The 20,707-nt window shown below is 35.7% G+C and overlaps 1 protein-coding gene and 1 pseudogene across 4 annotated transcripts in view; one reads left to right on the forward strand and one right to left on the reverse strand.

The window, feature by feature from the left end:
- KIAA1328 (KIAA1328 ortholog) overlaps positions 1-20,707 on the reverse strand; it is a 374,054-nt gene that overhangs the window by 170,345 nt on the left and 183,002 nt on the right. The window lies entirely within an intron of this gene.
- On the forward strand, positions 14,039-15,333 carry LOC103011447 (60S ribosomal protein L4-like; annotated as a pseudogene).

The following is a 20,707-nucleotide window of genomic DNA, read 5'->3' on the forward strand; positions in this document are numbered from 1 at the left end:
AAACATATTAATTCCTTCATCTAGAATGTTTTACTATTTTAAAAATCAGGTGAATTAAATAGTGTGCTTAGCAACATGTTAAAAATGTGGATTTTCTAAAGGCAAATGCATAAAATTTGAGTTTATTCTATTTATTTATAATACAGAAGCCAACCGCTAACAACTTACATGCTGAGGCATGATGGTTATAGAAGGGAAAAGTTTTGTTGGGAATTTGGAACAAATCTTAAGTGTTTCTGCAACGTAAGAAACTAATTTGGTCACAATTTTTATAAGATAGGAACCGGAGAGCCAACCTACCTTATTTGACTGATATTGTTGGTATTTTTTACTGATTTTTAATACTTCCTTGTAAGGTTGAAATCCAACATGGTCTTCAATGGCAGATCAGATTGAAGAGCAAAAATGAATGGCAGTACTTTGAAAGAGCAGCGTCACTATGTATTGTTATGTCATATTCCATAATTTCAATAAAATTTATTTGTGATTTTTTTTTCTTTTTTGCCCCACTGTGTGTCATGTGGGATCTTAGTTCCCTGACCAGGGATCAATCCTAGGCCCCAGCAGTGAAAGCGCAGAGTCCCAACCCCTGGACCAGCAGGGAATTCCCTATTTATGATGATCTTGATACTGAACATCTTTGAAAAATTATCATTGAACTCCTCTCAAATTAGATGTTTCAAATTTTATTTTCCATCAAAATAAGATCCATGCATAGAAAATCCATTTCTTTCATTGAAAGAATTTTAAATTTAACTATAATGTTAAAGAATTGTTGAAACTGGTTAGCGATAAAGGACTAGAGACAAATTTTGAAAACATACCACCACTTCCTTCATTTTGGACAAAAAGTTAAAAGTTTAGAATGAATAATCAAAGCCTATTGAAACTGCTTTAAAATCTTTTCTTCCATTCCTAGCAATATACTATTGTGATATTTCTCTAATGTGACTGTTAATAAAACAAAACAGAAAGAGTTTAAATATATATGTTATCACCTGTGAGTATCATATCACCTCTCCAAACAAGACTGCACAGGTTATAAATGAAGGAGCAAGCTTGTGTATCACATTAAAAACTTTCAATGTTAACATACATAGTACTACTGATATAGCTGGCGCTCATTCAAAGTGTGTACAGGCACTTATTCTGGGGGAATTGTGATTTCACACATACATTTTTTTTTTGTTGTTATGATTGCAAACAAGAAAAAGTGATGTAGTAGTCATTCTCTGTCTTAATCACCTGTATGCATACTTTCAATGAAGATTTTTATCATTATTTCCTATGTTGTGTCTGTTCAGATTATGTTTACTGAAATATAATCTGTCTATTGAAACTTTTAATAAAAATTTTGTCACGTTTCATTTTATAGTATTTAATTTTTAATAAATTTTTTAAAAGTTTTAGTCCATGGAGATGGACAAAAATAATCAAACCTGGTTCTTCACCACAGATAGTTTATTTAGGAAGCCCTGACCCAAATCATCTAGAATACAGTCAGTCTATTAGAACACTACTTTGAAAAGATGGATTTGTTCCAACATAATTTATATATTAGGGAATAATCCGAAAACAATGCAAACTTCATGTTTGCTCCTTAACAGTTCTTTTTGTGAAACACACTATGCGAACACAGAAAACTGCACCCAGCCGAACTGGGCCATGTAGGAATTTACACAATGCACACACTCACACACCTGAAACAACCATCAGTTATCTCAGTTCCCCAGGAATGTAACACTACAAGGTTGTGCTTTGCTATCCTTTTACATTGTGAACTTTTCAATATAAGAAAACAAGCTCCTAAATGTCTAAGCATCCTGGTTCAGAAACATCAAGCAGTACACACAAAAGCCAAGTTTCAAGTATCGAGGAGAAGCTTGATATAATAAAGTATTTGGAAAGAAACATGGGAATGTGCTATTCCCTGAGCAACGAACATAAAGGAATCCACATTGAGGACCATCAGAGACAATCTGCAAAAAAGTCTATGGCTGATATAACTTCAAGTGCTGCAAAGTCATTAAGAACATGGCCTAAAGAAAAAAAACAATGGAAAGACTGGTGAACATTTAGATTGAAGGCCAAACAGCAAAATAACCAAGAACAACAAGAGAAAGCAGTATCAATATACAATGACCTTCAATGTGAATCACTAAATCCTGTAGAAGTGGCTCCTTTTCATGCTAGTTATGGCTGGCTTAATGCTTCCAACTATCACTTTATCTGTCTCACAAAGCTCATAAATCCAGGGACTATTGCTATATATTTTAAAGAAATTGAAAAGGGATACTTTGCAACTGAATAATGATATGTCTGAGAATTCCTCCTTTCCTCAAAAAAGTAAATGCTAAACAGAGTTTTAAATAAAGTTAGAAAGCAAAATGTGTGAAATGTTATAGTGCATGAATTATGAAGTTAAAGGTCAAAACTACTACCCATTTTGTTTGAGATGTCTTGAAATATGGTACTTGCTTCCTATTTTGAGGGATTCACCTTATGCAATCAAGCATATGGAACCAACAAAGGTGCCATTTTGCCTGCCATTGGTAGCTTAATTTTAAAGTTTTTTACATTACTACTAGCTTAGAAAATAGCAACATGAAAAGGCATGGCAGACAGTGAAAGCATTCCCCAACTCACAAACATCCATTGGCAAAGGGTGGAAGCCATATTGACTCAAAGTATTTGAGCACAACCTATCAACAATCATTAACTATTTGCTAATTAAGTTATGTTGACTCAGCACTGTCCCCTATGAAGCTAGATTTAAAAAGAAAACAAGAAAACGTTGAGCAGAGACATCAGTGGACACACACTGAGGGGAGATACATTCTACAGAATTAACACAGGCAAGTCACAAAACAAACAAACAAAGAAAAGGACAGCAACAAAAATAACCTTCAATAAGAAGCCAGAGTTGCTACAATATATTACATAAAATGTCCAGTTTTCAATGAAAAAATTACAAGAATTTCAAAGGAATAGGAAAAGGTTACCCATGTTAAGAAAAAAAAAAGTCAACTGTCTCTGAAGGGGCCCAAATACTGGACTTACCAAGGTTTCAAAAGAGCTATTATAAATATGTTGAAAGACCTAAAGAAAAACACGTTTAAAGAATTAAAGGAAAGCACGATATTGACAACAAATGGAGAATCTCAGCAAAGAGATAGAGGGAAAAAATATATATGAAAGAACCAAATGGAAATACTGGAATTGAAAAGTATAATGAGTAAAATGAAAAATTTAGTAGAGGGGCTCCTCAGCAGATGTGAAATAGTAGAAGAAAGAACAGTAAACTTAAAAGTAGATCAACAGAGATTATCTAATCTGAAGAGCAGAAAAAGAAAAAAAAGGGATGAAGAATAATTAGTCTCAGAAACCTGTGGGTAACCAGGAATACCTACATACATGAAATGGGAGTCCCAGAAAGAGAGGAAAGAGAAATGGGGGAGAAAAATATTTGAAAAAAATGACAGTCAAAATATTTTAATTTTTTTTTTTTTTTTTTTAATATAAGCAACTTTTTTTTTTTTTTTTTTAAGATTTCTTTATTGACTGATTGATTGCTATGTTGGGTCTTCGTTTTTGTGCTATGGCTTTCTCCAGTTGTGGCAAGTGGGGGCCACTCTTCATCGTGGTGCGCGGGCCTCTCACTATTGTGGCCTCTCTTGTTGCGGAGCACAGGCTCCAGACGCGCAGGCTCAGTAGTTGTGGCTCACGGGCCTAGTTGCTCCGCGGCATGTGGGATCTTCCCAGACCAGGGCTCGAACCCGTGTTTCCTGCATTAGCAGGCAGATTCTCAACCACTGCGCCACCAGGGAAGCCCAAAATATTTTAATTTTGATGAAAAATATTAATCCACAGATCCAGGAAGCTCAACAAATTCCAAGTAGGATAAACATAAAAGATCCACATTTAGACAAGTTATGGTCAAGCTGTTTAAAGCCAAGCAAAAAGAAAATCTTCAAAGGATTAAGGGAAATGAGTTATTACATATAGGGAACAAGAACACATTACACACACACACACACACACACACACACACACACGCAAAGAAATGAAGGAAGACACAAATAAATGGAAAGATACTGCAAAAAAAAAATATTTAACAACTAACAGCTCATCAAAAACAGTTGAACAAAAAGGCAGTGGGATGGTACAAAGTCCTAAAAGAAGTAAACTGTCAAGCAAGAATTTTATATCCATCTAAACTATCCTTCAAAATGAAGGCAGAATAAAGATATTTCCATGTTTAAAAACAAAGCAAAGCAAAACAAAAAGACTTAGAGAATAGTTGCTGGTAGACCTGCCCTATAAGAAATGTTAAATGAAATCCTTTAGGCTAAACAGAAATTTACACCAGTCACTTGAATGTACAGACATAAAGGACACCAGAAAAGAATCTTGGAGGTAAATGTAAAAGAATTTGTATATGTGTGAATTCTTAATTGCTTTATAAGACAATTACATAAAAATCACAGTTATAAAACAATATTATTGGGCTTTTAACATGAAAAGATTATATGTATGACAACAATAGCATAGCAGAGTAGGGAGGAAATGTTATATTGGAGCCAAGCTTATATTTTACTGGAATACTGTTAGAATTCATCTTAAGGAGATTATGGTAAATTAAAATGCAGACTGTAATCACAAGAGCAATGATTTTAAAAATAGCCAAGGAATTAAAATGTTACACTACAAAACATTTATTTAACACAAAAGAAGGCAGTAAAGAAGCAGCAGAGGAACAAAACCACATGAGATATAAAGAAAAAAAGGAGCAAAATGGAGGACATAAATCCAACCATATCACAATTACATTAAATGCAAACGGATTAAACTTTCCAAGCAAAAGGCAGGGATTGTCAAACTAGATAAAACAACAAGATCCAAATGTATGCTATCTATAATAGCCACACTTTAGATTCACACATAAATAGCTTGAAAGTAAAAGGATGGAAAAAGATATACCATGCACATAGTAACATAAGAGAACTAAAGTAGCTATGCTAATATCTTTAAGCAAAATACATTACTAGCGATGAAGGACATTTCCTATTGATAAAATAATCAATTTATAAGAAAAACAATGATTATAAATGTATATGAACCTAACAGCTGAATTCTCAAGGCACATGAATCAAAACTTGAAAAAAACTGAGGAGAAATAAACAATTTAATAATAAGAAATGGGAGACTTCAATACTCCATTTTCAACACAAGGAGGAATAACTAAACAGAAAATCAGCAAAAACATAAAAGAACGATAAGTCAACCAACCTGACCTGACATCTATAGAACATTCTATCTAACAACAGTAGAAATCATATGAAACATTCTTCGGGAAAAAAAATTTTTTTGCTAGAGCTTAAAACAAATCTTAACAAATTTCAAAGGGTTGAAATTATGTGAAATATATTTCCTGTACATAACGAATTTAAATCAGAAACCAACAACAGAAAATAATTTGGGAATTCAAATGTTTAAAAATTAATGCATGTCTAAATAAATCATGGATCCAAGAAGAAGTCAAAAGGTGTTACTACTATGATTATGTTATGTTACATGGCAAAAGAAAGATCATCTGGACGGGTCTAATCTAATCATAGAAGTGCTTTAAAAGGAAAGTTTTCTTCAGCTGGTAGAAGAAGGGGAAGTCAAAGAGATTTGAAAAAACAAGAAGAAATCAACATGCTGTTGTTGGCTTGAAGATGAACAGGCCCAGGTGATTAGAAATGTGGGCAGCCTGTCAAAGTTGAGAGTGGCCCCCAGATGACAGTAAGCAAGGAAAAGGGGACCTTAGTCCTACATTGCAAGGACCTGAATTATACCAAAACCTGAATGAGTTAGGAAGTGGATTCTTCTTCAGAGTGTCCACAGGAGAGCCCAGGCCAGGGGACCCCTTCATTTCAGCCTTGTGGGACACTCAGCAGAGAACCCCATCAAGATCAACCAGACTTGTGACCTATAGAACTGTGAAATAATCAATGAATGTTGTTTTAAAGTGCTAAATTTATTATAATTTGTGACACATAAATAGAAAACTAATAGAAGTCATAACTAATAAGGAAACTGAACTAGTAATAAAAAAATCTTTCCACTAAGGAAAGTTCAGGCCCAGATGGCTTCACTGATTAATTCTCTCAAATATATAAAGAAATAATAACACCCATTCACAAACTTTTAGGAAATAGAGGAGGAAACACTTCTCAACACATTCTATGAGACTAGTATTACGATAATATCAAACCAAAGATATCTTAAGAAAAACAAGGATCAATCTCTCTAAGAATGTAGACCTAAATATCATCAACAAAATATTAGTAAACCAAATCTCACATAAGATAAAAGAACTTATAGACAATGATCAAGTGAGATTTATTTCAGAAATGTAAGGTTGGCTTAACATCAAAAAAAATCAATTCAAGTAATACAGTGTATTCATAGAATGAAAAACAAAAACAAAAACCATACAATTATCTCAACAGAAGCAGAAAAAACGTTTGACAAAATTCAACAACCATTCACAATAAAGACTCTCAGCAAACTAGGAAGATAACTTTCTTAACTTGATAAACAGTATCTATAAAAAAATCTATAGCTATAGGTTTTATTTAAGAGTACTTAATGGTAAAAGATCAGAAACAAAATAAGCATGTCCACTGTCATCTCTTCAAGTCAACAGTATACTAAAAGTTCTAGTCAGTGCACTAAGGCAAAAAAAAAAAAAAAGACATTATGGAAAGAAAGGAAAACTTATTTGTAGACGTCATGATCCTTTATGTGGAAAATACTGAGGAATCTACAAACAAAACAGAAAAACTACTAGAATAGTTAGTTCAGCAAGGTCACAAAATACAAGATCCATATACAAACATCAATTTTACCCTTGAACAACACAGGGTTTGAACTGTGTGGCTCAACTTACACAAGGATTTTTTTCCATGAGAAAAATAACTCAATTTAAAAATGGGTAAATAAATGGGCAAAAGATACAGGCCTTTAACCAATGAAGACATACAAATGGATAATAACCATATGAAAAGATGCTCATCATTATTAAACATTAGGAAAGCTAAAGTGAATAGCCTGGGACTTCCCTGGTGGCGCAGTGATTAAGAATCCGCCTGCCAATACAGGGGGACATGGGTTCGAGCCCTGGTCTGGGAAGATCCCACATGCCACAGAGCCACTAAGCCCGTGTGCCACAACTACTGAGCCTGTGCTCTTGAGCCCGTGAGCTACAACTACTGAGCCCGCGTGCCACAACTACTGAAGTCTGCGCACCTAGAGCCCGTGCTCTGCAACAAGAGAAGCCACCGCATTGAGAAGCCCGCGCACCACAACGAAGAGTAGCCCCTGCTCGCTGCAACTAGAGAAAGCCCGCACGCAGCAATGAAGACCCAACACAGCCAAAATTAATTAATTAATTAATTAATTAATTAATTAAAAAAAATAAAAATAAATAAAGTGAATAGCCTGTTAAAACCAAAGAGAGAAAGTACTTCACATCTACTCTAATGGTGATAATCAAAAATATAGAAAATGAGGAGTTGGAGAAAATGGAATTCACATATACTGTTGGTGAGAATGTAAAATGCTATGGCCATTTGGGAAACAGTTTAGTAATTTCTTCAAAAATTAAGCATAAAATTACCATACTACCCAGCAATTTCTCTCCTAGGTACCTATCCAAGAGAAATGAAAACATATGTCCACATAAACACTTGTAACACAAATGTGCACGACGACACTATTCATAATAGCCAAAAACTGGAAACATTCCAAATCTCTATTAACTGGTGAACTGTGAAACCAAATGTGGTATATCTATAAAATGGAACAGTATTCATCAATAAAAAGAAGCAAACTACTGATACATGCTCCAACATGGATGAACCTCAAAAAATGATGCTAAGGGAAAGAAACCAAATGCAAATGGCTCTCTATTGTACAACCCTATTTATATGAAATGTAAAAGGCAAATGCATAGAGACAGAAAGCAGATTAGTGGTTGCCTAGGGCTGAGGGTAGTAATAGGAACGACTGCAACAGGGCATGAGGGATCCTTCAGCAGGCATGGTCCTTAATGGACCAATGCTGGTTGAATGTTATAAAACTGGATTGTGTGATGGTTGTATATTCTATAAATTTATCAGCATCATTCACCTTTAAAATGGGTGAATTTTATAATAAAAAGACAACATTCATTCATTCACTAACATTTACTGAATGCATACCTTGTACTAAATACTGATCTAGGTACTGTGGAACCATCAAACATAATGAGCCTGCTGTAATGAAAATCCACATTTTAGTGGAAAGAGACAAATTAGTAAACAAACTAATTACAAGGTCATTTGTCATTTTTTAAGTAGTAGAAAGACAATAAAAATCAGGCTTTTTGATGAAGAATAATTGGGGTGAATGATAGAGGCTCAATGAACCCTTTCCACTTCTTTTACTTGCCTCAAGATTTCTTTACAAGGTCCCTTCTGCTATGATAGACAACATGTCATTAATACAGGAGATCCACACTTCATCTTGTTTCAGATGGGCCTTTAGAGCCTATTGGCTGAAAAGTAATTTGCTTTGGGAGAGATTTATTACACAATGCCCTAAATACTTATGGCAATATACAATTAGAGAACAATACAATTTGTAGAAAATAGGTGGAAAGAGGTAAAGTTAACTATAATGACAACAAAAAATACAAGTGGGGCAGATGTTGCTTACTTCACTGCTGAGAGGGAGTGATGATGAATACTCAAATCAAAAATTAATCACTGCACAATTTATAATATACAGTTTCTTTAGGGCCTGAAAATCATTATGATAGACTGTACACTGATAACTTTTGGACATATTTTGGCTGAGGTCATGATTAGGATGATTATTTAAGCTTGAAACAGTCTAAAGAGCACAAAAACTTAAATTAGTTCTTTAGACTAAGTCTAGCAAGTAGGAGAAGCCCTGCTCACAGAAAACTGTCCTAAGATGCTGCTGTGGAGAAGAGGGAAGGGGTATGGGTAGCAACAACACAAACCTGAATTCTCACAGCACTTTTCACGTGGGATGGAAGGGAGTGGACCCAGGCATCTAAACCAGGCCGTTACTCTTGGCAATGAGTCCAAATATTGGGTTGGCCAAAAAGTTCGTTCGGGTTTCCCATCACATCTTACAGGAAAACCTGAAAGAACTTTTTGGCCAACCCAATACAAAAAGCAGGTACCTGTGAGCACAGACTGGCCTACTCGCAACAGTCTTCATGTTTCTACACATACAACATCTCAACAAGAACTAAACAAGTCAAATTGTATGGAATATCTGTGCATGCCATCATCTGTTCAACACAGCTGATGTGTCTAAATGACCGGTATGTAAAGGGCTTCCACCAATAAGTCTCACCTAGGAAGACTGGCACAACTTGGGTAGGCACAGACAGCATCCCCAGTCTACCAGGCTTATTAGCCAAGTCCTAGACACCGAGTGATTTAAATGGCACCACAGTCAACGTGATTTTGATTAATCTCTTAGCGAGAAGGACAGGACAACCGGCTTCTTCCCAAGAAGTATTCAAACCTGGAAGTCTTGCTCATTAGTATAATATTAGTCATAGTTATAGTTCCTCTCCCAGTTAATATTTTTCAGGTTGGTGCAATGGGTGTCCAGCATAAAGTGGCTGCTAATCCATAAGATATTTAATATATTTCTTGGAAATACAAATAAACAACTGTACATGTTTGTTAACTTGGCTATGAAAGACTGCTAAATCAGCCTACTTTAGTCTGCAAGAAAGGCATTTTCCTTAGTTGTTACAATGTTGCCTTTCAATGCTTTCTGGAAATCACTCTGACCAAGTGTGGTTTCTTACACAGGGCAGCCAAAGTTGCTAGGCAGCACTAAACACACCTGCAATCAAGTGCTTACAAAACAGAGTGAGAATTTTTTTTGGCACCATTAAGAAAACAGAAACAGCCATTAACATAAGACCATCCTAATATTCGTAAACCCAACCTGACACAGAATCTCTCTTCTCCTCGGAAGGCATACTTTGAGGGAAAGGCAGAGGGGAGAAAGCTGAGGCCACATGGAGAAGTAGAGAGGAACAGAGGGGAGCAGAGAAGAGTAGAGAGGAAAGGAAGAGCAACATTGAAAAAATAACACTTTAGTACAGTTCATACAGGTTTTTAAAAACTATTTTAAGCTCAAAGGACTCATTTTTGTGCTAGAAGTTGCATATTTGATTACCTCACTCCAAACCAAAATTAGTTTAAATCCTTCTATCTACACAGAAAAATCATAGAAAAAGGACATAAAGAATGGATAGAAGTGATGACAAAGAAAAAGACTTGTCAGTTTCCATCTTATAGACTTTTCCTGTTTTCTAATACTTGTGTGATTAAGCACACTGATCATTTCTTCAGACAGAAAATATTTCTAACCTATCTGTACCAAGAAGATAATTCAGGAAGATGTATTTATAAAACGCTGCATGTGATAGGACTCACCAGCAGTTTGATTAACAGAAGACATTTATTTCCATTACACTAGCACAAAAATTCTCCAACTTTCGTGTTCATAAGAATCACCTGGAGGGCTTGTTAAAAATGCAGATTTCTGGGTCCCACTGCCAGAGTTTCTAATTCAGTAGGTGTGAGTTGGGTCCTGAGGATCTGCATTTTTAGAAAACTTCCCCAGTGATGCTGATGCTGCTGGTCTAGGAGACACATTTTGAGAACCACTGTGCTACCAAATGCCTCCTGACTTGATGACTGTGTTCCATCTGGCTGTGGGAAGTCAGTGTTCAGATATTTTTCATTCCCTTACCTCATACAATGGGCCAAACACAATTTCCTTTCCTGCTCTGGTCTCCTCCTCTATGACTGGTTTATACCTAAACATTTATTATTTATCCTCTTTATGTGAATATTGGAACAAATAATTCTTTCCCATTAAAGTAGGTACCTTCTGTCCATGAAGTATCTTTTTCTCAAAAGTCTCTGTGTGGTCTATATGTAACTAACAGAAGAAAAATATATTTGGAGTTCTTTTCACTCCTTTTGTTCTCCCCTTTATTCTTATTTTATATCCATTACTTTTCAGCATCTTTTAGTCCTGCACAGTACCAGATGAACCTCATTCAGCTCTTTTGCTCAACAATGTTGATTAAATTTTCTACTTCCTACCTTATCTGAATTTGCTTTTATTTTAAGACCAAATCTACTTATGACAAGAACACACATAAACCTTTGGGATGCAGAGGATTATTAACCTATCCGTAACTACATTTCATTTCTCTGTCCTTTCAGGGTATTAACAGATTTTCACAAAGTACTGCATCATACAGAAGGCACATGGGATATATCTGATAGAGCACCTTTTAGTGGGTGAAGTCACAGTTTATTTTATTTTATTTTTTTAAAGAGAATTATTTATTTATTTATTTATTTTATTTTATTTTTGGCTGTGTTGAATCTTTGCTGCTGCGTGCGGGCTTTCTCTAGTTGTGGCAAGTGGGGGCTACTCTTGGTTGCAGTGTGTGGGCTTCTCATTGCATTGGCTTCTCTTGTTGCAGAGCATGGGCTCTAGGCGCACGGGCTTTAGTAGCTGTGGCGCACGGGCTCAGTAGCTGTGGCTCGCGGGTTCTAGAGCGCAGGCTCAGTAGTTGTGGCGCACGGGCTTAGCTGCTCTGTGGTATGTGGGATCTTCCCAGACCAGGACACGGGTTCGAGTGTCCTGAATTGGCAGGCGGATTCTTAACCACTGCGCCACCAGGGAAGTCCCCAAAGTTTATTTTTATTAAGAGTTAAATATGATTCATATAAGATGTTAATAAAGCTCAAAGACATGACCAAAGTAACTGAATCTAGAGCCAAAACCATGAAGTTTGGTTTCCAGCGTGAAAGCCAGATATTTATATTTCCGTAGTTCTTATTTAAATCTCTATTTCTCTTTTATTACTTTGGACCCTCAAAATAAGTATTCTTTACAAGATTCCTATTACACATCAATTTGGGCTTTAATTACAAGTTACAATAAATCTGACAACAATGTATCTTCTCTTCCCTTAAATTTTCTCATTTAAGTATTTTTTTGGTCCATAAGGTTATATTTTTACCTTCTTTAAAAGAGCAAAAAAATTCAATACTATATCTCCTATAAGTTTTTGTTACTGTGCATTTGTTATGCTCACAATACACTTTCTCCCTCCCATAAAGCCTCTTTGTTTTCTTAAGAATACCATTAAATTTGTATGCTAAAATTTAAAAACTACATTTAAAAGATAGTTTCAATGAAAATTTCCATTTTGGGGTATTACAGAGGGGGATACACTTACCTGCCCACTACAAACTAGAAAAAATATATAAAACAACTGTTTTCAGACATTGGACAACAGGTAGTAAAGGTGTATGATCCCTGGAAGAAGGCAAACAAATGAGCTAGGCCATACAATGGCCCTGCATTTCTGTTTGGACAAACATTCCAGACTATGCTAGAGGGAGGGTAGTCCTAAGCAGAACACAAAAGTCTTGGTGAATTACGGAGACAGAGATCGGAGTTCAGGGAGGCTGAGGTGGCCAGAAGTTACAGAACAGAGTCCCAGAGAAGGGAGAGCTATTCAGAAAAATAGTTAAGTAATCGGCACATAGGTCCGTTTGAGTTTTTGGTGAATGCCAAGACTGCATATATGTAGAGTTAAACTGTGATAGCCTGGGCAGAAAACAACCAGGGAGTTGGAAATAAAACAATTCCCAGAAGTCACACAGAACAGGGAGGTATACAAGTTTTGACCAGTCAGAATGAGAGAGTCATAGCTGATCCCAGGATACTCAGTCCTATTGAGAACCCAGAAAGAGCTAACTAAATGGTTGTTAGAGAAAAATCTAGCCTACAGATTAGTCCTAATAAAGCCTAAACATAATCCTCTAAGAAGTCAAGATCTACCAATAACTTAAATGCCCGCTAGAACACTCTATAGAGGAAGACAACAAAATCTAGATACTCATTAATGTAACATACACACTAACGAACAGCCAAGAAAAATTACAAGACATATGATGAAATTTGACTTGTCAATCAAGAGGAAAAAAACCAGAAGTGACAAATGATGAAATTAGCATATGAGGATTTTAAAAAATCTATTATAAATAAGCCCAACATAATTAAAGATTTAAAGAAAAACATGAACATAATAATAAGATATAAAAAATAACAAAATGATAGTCAATAGATGAAAAATGACAAATCTAAAATGTTAACCCCATGCAGTAAAAGTTTCAGGAGATTAGATGTTGCTTAAGGAACTTGAAGACACAGAAATAGACACTATCCAAAATGAAATACATAGAGAAAAAAATTAAGATTGGGGAACAAACCCTTAGTAACTTGTGGAATGATACAAGTGATACATGTAATTGCAGTGACAGCAGAGGTGAAGATAGAAAAAATATTTGAAGAAATAATGATTTAAAATATTAAATTTAATAAAATCTATAAACCCACAGACCCAAGAAGCTCAATGAAACTCAAGCAGAAAAACACAAAGAACACCAAGGGACACCGTTATCAACTTGCTAAAAACTAGTGATAGAAAGTTCTTGAGCAGGAAGATTAAAAAACACATGACATACAAAGGAACAGAATAAGAATAAATCTTATTTAAAAATCTCATTAGAAAAAAACATACCAACCAGAAGAAATTATAGAATATTTTAAAAGTGGTGAATAGAAAACAAAAACACACTGCTAAGCCAGAACTGTATAAAAATTTCCTTTAAAATTGAAAGTGAAATAGATATTTTCACACAAACAAAAGATAAAAGAATTTATTACCAGATAATCTGTATGGCCATAAACAAACAAACAAACATATATCTTCAGGTATAAGTAAAATAATACTAAATGGAAACTTGGAAACAAACGAATAAAGACTTCCAGAAAATGGACATATAAGCGATATTTTTTCTTATTTAAAATTTACCTAAAACAAAGATAATGAGCCCAAGCTTTTCCCATGGGAGCCGCCAGGTTGAGAGGAGCGTAGTCTTCTCCTCTCGCTGCCATGGCGTGTGCTCAATCACTGATATCAGTGTTCTCTTAAAAGGAGGAGTCATCTGGCATAAATGTCACTTTACCTGCTGTGTTCAAGGCTCCTGCTCAACCAGATATTGTGAACTCTGTTCACACCAACTTGCACAAACACAGCAGACAGTCCTATGCTGTCAATGAATTAGCAGGTCATCAAACCAGTGCTGAGTCTTTGGGTGCTGGCTAGGCTCTGGCTCAAGTTTCCAGGGTTCGAGGCAGTTGGACTGACTGTTCTGGCCAGGTTGCCTTTGGAAATATGTATCATGGGGGCCACATGTTTGTGCCAACCAGAATCTGGCAACATTGGCACCGCAGAGTGAACACAACACAGAAGTGATATGCCATCTGCTCTGCCCTGGATGCCTCGGCCTTATCAGCACTGGTTATGCCTAAAAGTCATTGTATTGAGGAAGTTCCTGAACTTCCTTTGGTGGCTGAAGATAAAGCTGAAGGCTACAAGAAGAACAAGGAGGCTGTTTTGCTTCTTAAGAAATTTAAGGCCTGGAATGATTTCAAAAAGGTCTATGGCTCACAGCAAATGAGAGCTGGCAAAGGCAAAATGAGAAACTGTGTCATATCCAGGGTAGGGAACCCTGCATCATCTATAATGAGGACAACGGTATCATTGAGGCCTTCAGAAACATCCCTGGAATTACTCTGCTTAGTGTAAGCAAACTGAACATCTTGCAACTTACTCCTGATGAGCACATGGGACATTTCTGCATTTGTACTGAAAGTACTTTCCACAAGTAAGATGATCTGTATGGCATTTGGCATGAAGCTGCTTCCTTCAAGAGCAACTACAACCTTCCCATGTGCAAGATGCTCAAAACAGACCTTTGCAGAAACTTGAAAAGTCCAGAGATCCAAAGAGCCCTCAGAACACCACACAGATTCATCTGTGAGTCCAGAAGAAGAATCCACTGAAAAACCTGAGAATCACGCTGAAGCTAAACCCATATGCAAAGACCATGCGCTGGATGGACATAATTCTTCTCTAGGAGAAGAATCACAAACTCTGGATGGATAAGGCAGCAGCAGTGTTAGCAGCCAAATCAGATGAGGAAGGGGTTCCAGGCAAAGCCTGTGGTGGAGAAGAAAGGAAAGAAGGCTGCTGGTGTTAAGAAGAAGCCTTTTGTGGGGAAAAAGGCTGCAGTGACCAAAAAAACACCAGCTGAAAAGAAGCCCACAGAAAAGAAACCCACCACAGAAGAAAAGAAGCCTGCTGCATAAACTTAAATTTGTGCATTCCATAAAGGTCAGATCATTTCAGACAGCTAATTCTGAATAAAGACCTGATCAAAGAGGCAAAAAAGAAAAGAAAACAAAACAAAAACAAAAAAATGAGCCGCAAGTAGAGATAATGCTAAAACTGTTGACATATATACATTACTATTATGAAATAGATAACTAATGAGAACCTACTGTATAGCACAGGGAACTCTATTCAGCGCTCTGTGGTGACCTAAATGGGAAAGAAGGGGGGACATATGTATATATACAGCTGATTCACTTTGGTGTACAGAAGAAACTAATACAACATTATAAAGCAACCATACTCCAATAAAAATTAATAAAAAAAAAAAAAGGCAGGAAAAACTAAAGAAAAACTGAAAAATTGGTGAAAAATAGAAAATAAATTATAAGATGGTAGATTTAAACCCAACTATATTGGATAATTAGTCAAGTGTAAAAGATACTAACACTCCAATAAAAAGCCAGGGATGTCAGATAGAATTATAAACCAAAGCCAACTACATGCCAAATCCAACTATGAGAACCCTACTTTAATTATAAAGACAAAGATAGGGAAAACTAGAAGGATGGAAAAGAATATACTCTACAAATTCTAATTATAAGAAAGCTGGGGGCTTCCCTGGTGGTGCAGTGGTTGAGAGTCTGCCTGCCAATGCAGGGGACACGGGTTCGAGCCCTGGTCTGGGAGGATCCCACGTGCCGCGGAGCAACTGGGCCCGTGAGCCACAACGGCTGAGCCTGAGCGTCTGGAGCCTCTGCTCCGCAATGGGAGAGGCCGCGATAGTGAGAGGCCCGCGCACCGCGATGAAGAGTGGCCCCCACTCGCCACAACTGGAGAAAGCCCTCACACAGAAACGAAGACCCAACACAGCCAAAAATAAAACATAATAAATAAATAATAAAATAAAAATTAAAAAAAAAAAAAAAAACTATTAAAAAAAAAAAAAAGAAAGCTGGAGTGGCTATATTAATATCATACAAGGTATTTCAGAACAAGTAATATTATCAGGGATAAAGAAGCATGTTACAAAATGAAAGAACTTAATGCACCAAGAAGACATTACAATCCTAAATGCAAAGGCATCTGATAACTGAAATTCAAAATATGTGAAGGAAAGATAGAAATAAAAAGAAAAATAAATCCATAATCATATTTGGAGCTTTCAAAGCTCTCAGTTAATGGCGGAAAAAACAGATCCCAAATCAGTAAGTATATAGAAGACCTGAACAAATACTATAAAAGCATTGACCCTATTGCTGTATACTGACTACTCCATCCAATAATTGTAGATTAGGTTAGTTTTACATGTGGATGAAATATTCAGCAAGATAGGTCGTATCACAGGATATAAAACAAGTCTCAATAATTGCAACATATTGAAATTGTGGAGACTCCATTTTCTGACACAGAGGAATTAAATTAGAAATAAATGTCAGAAAGCTATCTGAGAAATCTGCAAAAATTTGAAATTAAGAAAAATTTATAAATGATTATAAACCGTTCAAAGAGGAAACCACAAAGGGAATTAGAAAATATTTTGAAAAAAAAAAAAAAGCACAACATAAGAAAGTGTGGGATGCAGGTAAAGGAGTTCTCAGAGGGAAATTTATAACATTAAATGTTTAAATGTGTAAATTTGTAACTTTAAATGAAAAGAATAAAGTCCCAAACAAATGATCTAAATGTCAATCTTGGAAGTTAGAAAAGGAAATGCAAATTAAAACTGAAATTAAAAAAAAAAACTGAAATAAATAGAAGGAAAAATTAACATAAGGCCAGAAATAAATAATATAGAAAACAAACAATAGAGAAAATCTAATAAAAGTTGTTTTGTTAAAAAATCAGTAAGATTGATCAAGAAAAAAAAGATACAAATCATCAAAATAAAAAATGAAAAATGGGCACACAGATGCAATGCCACAGACATTATCAAGTTGAAAAAGGAATATTATGAACAACTTCATGCTACTTATATGACAACTTATGAAATGTACAAATCCCTTAAAAGACAGAAATTACCAAAACTGACTGAAGACAAAAGAGAACATCTTAATACCACCATGTCAATTACAGAAATTATAATATCACAAAGATAGAAAACAGAAAAAGGAAGAAACAATTTCCAATTCATTTAGTGAAGCCAGAATTACCTTAATACCAAACCAGATAAAACTACTAGGAAAAAAAAAACCTACAAATAACCTCACAAAACATAGATGATGTTAAAATGTTGGGGAAAACAAGAAAAATAAGACAATGCAGAGATAACCAAATGGTCAGTTGCTCCTTGCCAACTACTGCCACAGTCTCCACACATAATCACTGTCAGCTGTAAACAAATTAAGCCCAGTGGTTCACAGGTGTTCACAGTCATAACACAAAAATGAACCTTCCTTCAGAAATGTAGCATTTAAGAGTTCTGCGGTGGAACTAAGAAAGATAAAAACCAGAATCAAGTGTACTGCTTGCTACCTTATGCTTCACTCCAACGCAGATTTTAAGTAGTCTCCTACTGGTATGAAAAAATATGATAACCATCTGCATTTAAATGTTAGCAGTGGTATTCAAAGAATGTATTAGAACTCACTTGTTTACTATTAAAGTCGTACAGCAACATGATCAAATTATTTGCCTGATGGACTATGGAAACTTTATCCTAAGCCAGTAGAATATGTATGATGGCTTAGATTTTCATAATTATTTTTTCATCTTAACATAACGCTCATCTCCCAAAACAACAACTTCTTAACAATTTAATGAGAATAAAACCACAGTAAGATAATCTCTATTTCTTACATTCAGATTAAAAATACAAAACGACAGAAGTAAAGGAGTAAACTTGGAATTCCAACAAGTCTCCAGATTCCTTAAACTACCATGTGATGACAATACTGTGTACCAAGCAAAAGCATAAAGTATGTTTTAAGAGATATTCCACTGGAAAATATATGCAATTTAACATTCAAAGGTCTTTAATTTCCCACTGCATTATTAAATAGCAGCCTTTTCTCAAGGCACTTTGCTATCTAAACAGAAGACAGCAGCAGAATCAACCCGCCAGTCCCTGTGCAGTGAAGTTCTCCTAAGACTGCAGTGCCACCCTGAGACTTTAGCCACCTTTGATTTTAAAGCCATCATTCTAAAATTTTAATAGGGAGTAGAGTGGGTGATAGAGGATCTAAATCGGGGCTCACTCCTAGTAAATTCTCATTATTATATGAGTTTTGAAAAATTGAAATCTATATCCTCTATCTCTATACGATCAGAAGAGAAATTGGCAATTCTTATACTCCTGAGTGTCAACAGCAGCTCTGACCTCAATTTCACTGAAGCACACACCTGGGTGGGTCTCTGCCAGGTCAAGTGCCAACTAAATTCTTCAATTAAAGAAAAAAAGCATTTAAGGAACATTTATGCACTAACTGCTGCAAGGTAACTTTCAGGAAACTATCTTAACACCAAAACAAACACAAAGAAATCCTACCAAATAATTTTTAGAAACTGTGAAATGCCGTCTCTAGAGTCAGAAGTTGGTAGTTGGTAGTTGTGTTAAGGACGTTTTTCCTCCTTAAAAAGAAGTTTCTTATACAATAGGTTTCATTACAGGAGTGTATTGATTGAAACTAGTTTCACTACCACTAATGTTCTGCTTAATTTTAAAGATAACATAATACTGAACAGAATAATGTGTTCTATTAATAACATTTTATTGAAACAGTAGACTGATTTATTGCATGTTTGTCCAAATAAACACCCAGATCATTTGCCATGAATCTTCTTGAGTCTAAACAGAAGGCTGAGATGCAACTTGATAAAAATAAAAAGTTATCATAAAACATAATGAAAAATCCAATCTGAAAATTAAACAGTGCACTGCCCAGCTTCATGCTTTGTTTAGGGTCTGAAGCTTGCAATGAAGATGAAAGAGTTGCTCTAGTTTACTTAAAATGGCTATTGTGAGTCTTCATTTGGGAAAAACTATAAAAATAATTAAAATCTGTTAGAGGAAGTCTGGCCATTTAGTTTCTGAGGCAATTCACTCTAATCGCATTGCTCGTACACTTTAAGATAAAATAGCTTATTTTTTATTTAAAGATACTTTTTAACTTGAACTTTATTTTGTGGGGGTGAGAGAGGGCCGAACTTAACAGGCTTGTGTTCACGAACTAAAATACTTCTCCCTGGAGCTTTAAGTTTGCAGTGAGTCTACTCAGACCCATTCTGGTGGTGTACGTACACACAGGAGTGTGCATGTACACCAGCTATGTCGCAGGTGATATGTGAGAGGATGCCATCAGGGCATTTCTCTGGGAACAGTGATCCACATGCCACTTGGAATCCAACATTTGCATTTCACAGCCAAGAGATAAGGCTGTGTTCTACTACATATTCTATATAAACTTAGTCCTTTATCTGTAGCTGATCTGCCTCACGTAGAAAGTTGTTAAAGATCTCTTCTATATTATTTGCCATTCTGAAAAATTCTTGTTTTTCTAAATTTATGTATGGCATTCTCGATATTAGGAAGCCTAACTTGTCCTGTAATCTTTCAAATTAATTTTGAAAAAGAGAAGCTATTTAACTATCTTAAAGAAATAGCAATGTTTGCTACACAAATTTAAAAGTAGGATTATAGAAACTGCAATATATTGACTTCAGTACAGTTAGATGTAAGAGTTCTATATTTAAAGCACCAGAATTTATTAACCAAGACTCAACAGTGTAATTATATACTCCAGCTTACAGAATACCCACCACCTGGGTAAATCCTTCATCTACTGTATAACATATCATAATTCATTAAACAGTCCCTTATTGATGGAAGCTTAGATATTATGCTGACCACTGACGCATGGCTTACTCCACCCTCCATTTAATTATAAAATGTGGGAAACTACAGACTCTCTTCTATTAGCCAGAGCTCTGGATGTCAATTAGGTTCTGCTTATTTCACATGATTTTGGGGGTCTTCTTTGTTTGTCTCTGCTGGCAAGGACAATGGTGAAAACATGAGAATTCTCTCCAGCATTAACAAAATAGGGGACATTTTTCAGTTTTTTGGGTAAGAAGCAGCAGTGTGGCAGCAGCAGAAGCACCAATGGCTTGTTGACCTGGCTTCCTAACCCTTTGGTCTCACTGGTGGGAATCTATTCTGTGGTCTCCTGGATGTCCAGAGACCAGTGCAGCAGCAGTAGATGCTTTGTTCCGGATTCCAGCATAGCTCCAGTGATGGTCTCAGAGCATTATGCCTGAGTATATTAGTTCTATATTGTTCTGAAGTCACCAACCGAAGTCCAACATAAAATCGCTTCTTAGGCCCTTCCAAAGATTTTATTCCTAATATAAAAT

The sequence above is a fragment of the Balaenoptera acutorostrata genome, chromosome 13, assembly GCF_949987535.1.
Source record: "Balaenoptera acutorostrata chromosome 13, mBalAcu1.1, whole genome shotgun sequence".
Classification (NCBI taxonomy): Eukaryota; Metazoa; Chordata; class Mammalia; order Artiodactyla; family Balaenopteridae; genus Balaenoptera; species Balaenoptera acutorostrata.